Below are 6,000 nucleotides of genomic sequence, written 5' to 3' on the forward strand. Positions count from 1 at the left end.
AGAAAGTTTTTGTGATGATTGTATCCTACAGAGATGATAAAAAAATCATCTAAATGTGTCAGGCTTTAGAGGCAAGATATTGTGTAGTAATTAGGTCATGATGACCAGATTTGTAAGGAGTATATTAAGTGCACAGTAAGAGTAGAGGATGAGCAAGACTGTTAGAATGTAGAACTCATTTTGAAAGTTTAATTGAGTTAACTCGGAAGTGCCTTGGAATGAAGATTAGCAGTTAAACATCCTATTCTTACCACTCTCAAAAGGCTTCAAATCCTATTTAATCAGACATATTCTTCTCTCCACCTTCACCACTATTCTGTTGGATATTCAGGGAGGTACATTCATTTAGTCAGGAAAAAGTAGTATCTTTAAATCCAAGTTAATGCTCTATGGTAAAATTATATTAGGAATACAATTGTATTAGGAATAATTGGAAATTGCACCATTTACAGTAAGCAAGTTGTTTTTGTTTGTTTTTTTCCAAAGTCTTTCTTCAGGCTGTTGATCTGTACCTCCCATATCCCATCTGAGTCTTCTTTAATGGTCAATCTCTGTGCTCAAGGGCCATCATGAATGGTTAAAAAATGTTTTGTTTTGTTTTGTTTTCACAGTAGAATTGAGATTTTACTCCAATTCCCCTGATCCCAAACCCCACACTCTTAACCAGCTATGGTTCATTTTTCCTATCATCTGCATTTCATGTGACCCAGTTATAACATGTAAAGATTCTTACTCATGAAAAAACTGAGTATGCTATTATAGATATGATTTTATTATAACATTGTAAAACAAACAGGTTTTATAACCAAAAATGCAAAAGGAAATCATCTTACTCCATTAGGGATGTTATAACAAAATACCATACATTGGGTGGCTTATAAACAACACAAATTGATCTCTCACTGTTCTGAAGGCTGGGGATTCTAAGATCAAGTTGCCGGCACACTCAGCGTCTGAGAAGGTCCTCTTCCTGTAGATAGCACCTTTTTGCTCTGTACTCATACTTTAGAAGGGACAAATATGCTCCCAAGCCCCTTTCCATAAGGGCACCAATTCCACAGCCCTCATTACCCAATCACTTTTCAAATAATTGTCTAGAATTAAAAGTTCATTATTAATCATGTATCGTTGGATTTAATTTTCTTTTTTTTTTAATTTTCTAATGTTCTAAATCTTTTATTTATTATATGAGACATATTGGTTTGTAATAGTTTCCTGTTTTTTAAAGAATAATTATTAAACTTTATGTCAGTGTTGCATCGACCTTATAATACATTTATATATTACTAACCTTATGTGTATTTATTCCTCTTCCTCTAAATTGTGTAAATTATTGCTACTTGCTCTTTGTATATTTTTGATGTAATTCATCCATTAAACTACCTGGGTTTAGAGTTGTCCTATGAGAGATTTTAGGGGAAAAAAAAATCCTGAAATAAGTACAGCTCTGTTTCTTCTGATGTTGATTTGGTAATTTCAAAAGTTGCCCTTTTTTCTAAATTGCCGAATTTTCTGGCATCAAAACAGTATTATTTTATTATCCCTTTAATATCTTTGTTGGTAAGGAAACTAGTGCTTCTTTTAAAATAGTCTTAAATATTCATAATTTCCAGGATATAATCTTTACTTCTGTTTTTCTGAGTTTATGCCCTATTTAGAGGACATCTCTATTTTGTGATTTCCAAGGGATCATGCCCACACTCTAGTACATCCAGCATCCCTCTAATGGTTTAAATGTTTGGCCTTGGTTTATAATTACTGCTCTGTGTGCTCAAGATTCTATACCTAGTTTCTGTTTCTAAATATACTTCCAGAAACCTCAAATCAATTCTTCAACTGCCTACTTGAAGGCAGTTGGAATTTATTACTTCCATCTATGTTCTTCCTTTCTTATTTTTTTTTATAAACCAACTCAGTTAAGGTAAATTTACATTTAAAATGCAACATTTTCAGTGTAGAGATCAAAGAATTTTGAAAAAGACATTCACTCATGGTACCACCACCCTCTTGGAGATATGCATTCTTTTTATTCCAAAGAATTCCCTCAAACTCCTTGCACTCATTTGCCCATGATTAAGTAGGAGGGGTATATGACAGAGTTCTAATAGACCCTGAAATCACAGGTATGGTTCATATGAAGTGACTAAAACACCAGTGACCACCACTTTATTGTCACTTCTTCCTTCACCCTTTGATCTTATGATGAACTTCCTAAAAACCCACCTAAATAAGAAATGATTTTTACCTTTCTTTGCTTACAGATTCTTTCTCCTCATACTTTGGTGATAGATAGAAGTGGACTTTTGCAGCATTACTATCCATCAGGGTGGCCTTGAAGGACAGTGGAAAGGGCAATTCTGCAAGCACAAATCTCCAAGTCATTCTCCACTTTGTAACAAATAGCCCAAAGTATGGTTTGGTAGCATTTCTTTTTAATAGTTAAAGACTTATCCTGATTCTTATGGATTTAGGAGGAATGTATGTATGTCCAGGAAAGTTATGTTGATACATTTCTTGAAAGGATCACTCAATGTGAGAATATATATTTGCCCCTCGTAGAAATAAATCATAATGATGAGCTCTTAATCAGGGGGACAAGATGATTTCTTCTGTCAATGTCAATTTGCCTCCTTTCCCTGTACAGTTCTTACATAATAGGCCCCTGGGGGCCATGCAGCCAGAGATGGAACTTGGGAATGAACTCAACAACATAGAGTGGTCGTCATGAGGTTTACCTGGCTATTAAGCAACTATCTGAGTGCTCAATCTTTCAAGAGTAGAGACGATTGTTGAGTCTCCTCCCTAGCCCCATTCCTCACAGAGCCAACCAATGATATGGTGAGGGTGGGTTGATTACATGTACGAGTGATGATTTGTTCTCAAGTAGGTGCTTGTTCTGGATATGGTATTGTATTCCCTAAAAAGGCCAACAATCATGAAATCCACAGGTACGTTCAGGTACCCCACAACTTGGTGAGACTGTGGACTAGCCCAATGGTGATTCGACTAGCTATGCCCAAAGTTAGATGACAAGTCTTGCAATGCTGTTGATTTGCCCTCTGAAGAGGTGACATATGCTTTGTGATAATAACCACACACACAAATGTAGGAACCAAAGGGTGGAAAGGTAGTGCTTTTATCACTTTACAAGGTATTCTCAGCTGTGCTTGATTTTGCCCACCCCACGACTCCCATGAAATATCTGGCAATGTTTGGAGACATGTTGGATTTTCATAACTGTGGGAGATTCTACTGACATTTAGAAGTAGAAGGTAGGGATACCTCTAAATATTCTACAATGAACAGAAAATTCCTTATAACCAAGAATATCCCAGTTCAAATTTCAATAGTGGTTAAGTAAGATAAACCTTGCTGTACATTTCATGAGTGTTGAATGCTTCTGTTCGTGGGATCGTTGTGGGAATAGGCTGGTCAAGAAGCAGCAAGCAGCACTCAGGAAGGAGGAAAGCTTTATTTTACTACAGTGGGACCAGAGGAAAACAACACTCCAAATTCTGAGCCCCTATCCACAGTTTTCCACAATATTTATAGGCCATCTAGTGTCATAAATTTTCTAGTCTGCCCGACATACCATCGTGCATGGGATTTCTAGCAGGAAGTGGGTTTACAGAAGCATAGTGTGAGAAGAGGAAGAAATGATTCCTCTTACCAGGTCTTCCATAAATCTCTAGCCTTGGGCCCAAAGATTCCACTGGTACATTTACACTTCAACCGGGAGTAGTCAGACTCCCAGGGGAAGTTATCTACAATCCAAAAGTTAGGGACCCATGGTCCATCAGGCTTCCTGGGCAAAGGCTGAGAGAGGGGAGGGGAACTGACCCCTTCCCCAGGCATTGGTTTCTTACCATGACATCTTTATAATTTCATTTCACAACTAGGTGTGGTTTTGCCATCACAAGATATTTAACTGGGAAGACTCAAAGGGTAGCTAAGAGCCTGTGGTGAATTCCTTTATGATTTTCCTTAAAGCACCAACCCCAAGCACATCTATCACACCTAAACAACACGAAATCTATCAACATGTTAGCTTACATTTAAGTTTACTATTAAACCTGCAGCAGTTCTCAGGAATAAATTTTAAGCAGTGCAAGTATTTTATGTTTGCATTTTGCATATTATACGCACAGTGTTCTTACTCAACTTCCCCGTAGTATAAATAAATAAATAAAATGTGGCTCCCTGTTGTCCTCACCTCCTGGTGTTTGTGACTTTGTGTAATCCCCTCCCTTTGAGTATGGGTGGGACCTTTGATTTGCTTCTACTCAATAAAATATTCAACTGTACTGTAGCAGATAAGATTCTGTCTTGCTAGCAGACTCATGCTAGAGATTCTCCTTGTTGTTTAAGTTAGTGTCCACGCTGGGAAAAACACACAGCAAGGAACTGAGGCAGTCTCTAGGAACTTTGTTGGCCTCTAGAGTTGAGAGTAGCCTTTACATTATGTTATCTTACCAGTCAATACCTAGCAGGTACCAGGAGCCCTCAGCCCTACAAAAGAAAAGGAATGAATTGTGCCAACACCTTGCATGAATTTGGAAACATTCTTCTCCAGTAGAGCCTCCAGGTGAGAATGCATCCTGGCCAACATCTTGATTTGTGAAATCCTAAGTAGAGAAACTTGTCGAACTGTTCCCAGGCTCTTGATTTACAGAAACTATAAATAAGCATGTATTGCTTTAAGCCACTAAAGGTATGGTAATTTTAAATGCAGTGATAGAAACCCATCTCACTTAAAATCAAGAACTCAAATGCTCTGCAGGCAACTGAAGGCTTGGATGCTTATTTTTTCATCTATCATAGTTGACTTGAGTGAGCATACCAACGAATTATCTAGGTGGAGAGGAAATGAGGGAAGGGAAAGAAGAGGGAAAGAGAGGGGAGGGTACAGAAGAGGAAAGGCAGGAAGACAAAGAGGAGGCAAGGACAAGGGGCACAAAACTCAGACCAAGGATAACCAACTAGATAAGATTTCAGTAGCTATTCACACTTCAAATCTATCACAACAACAAAAAACAAGCAAACAAACACACACAAAAAGCAACTTCCTGAATTCCTCTTTACTTTCTGTGGTGGGATTTAAAGCTATATTAGCCAAAAATGGAGCTAACTAATGTGGGGGCTTCTTTATCCCTTAGAGTGACTGATAAGACCCAGTATGGTGGGCTGAGATTATAGCTCAGTGGTAGAGAGCTTGCCCAGCACATGTGAGGCACTGGGTTCAAACCTTAGCACCACATAAAAATAAATAAATAAAATTAAGTTTTATTAAAAAAAAAAAAAAGACCCAGCATCTTTCCTGGGATCATGGACAACAAAACTGACCCCCTCATTCAGGATTCCTAGAAGGAAAGGAGAACAAAGGTGAGGGTCTTAAAGGAGAACCATTTTGCTCTACTGACAGCTTAGCACTTACTCAAATTCTGTCAGACACTTTGTTACAACTGGAATATTTCACACATGATTTCCCTCTAATGTACACATTTCTCTGTCAAAAATTGGCAAAAGTCAGAACTTCTTACTCCATGCAGACAATTTCCTTACCCTTTCATGCAGTTCTCTAAGCAACTAACTGGTTAGGCCCTAAAGAATTGTAGTTGAAACACCAATTTCTATCCAATTCTTTTTAACTGAAACAGTGCTTCCTGGTCCAAGGATAAGACATTTTTTATTGTTAAACAAGGAAGAATAAAAAAATAAGAGAAATAAATTAGCAGTGAAAATTTTTTCTCTCATGAGCGGGACTGGGAACGAGAATGCTTCATCATTGTAATGATACTATTTTTTACTATGAAAAAGTTATTTAATAATCTATTCCAAACCAGATGTTAAAGGAGAGAAAGGAACTTTTGAAGAATGCTGGGTATATGATTTAGTAACAAGGAGAGTTTTAATAATTTAATAGTAATTCTCCAAATCTTGATATGGCTGTATTTTGACTAAGAAGGAAGAATAAAGGGGTGGGACTACAGAGACTAGAAT

The sequence above is a fragment of the Sciurus vulgaris genome (assembly GCF_902686455.1).
Source record: "Sciurus vulgaris genome assembly, chromosome: 9".
NCBI classification, from domain to species: domain Eukaryota; kingdom Metazoa; phylum Chordata; class Mammalia; order Rodentia; family Sciuridae; genus Sciurus; species Sciurus vulgaris.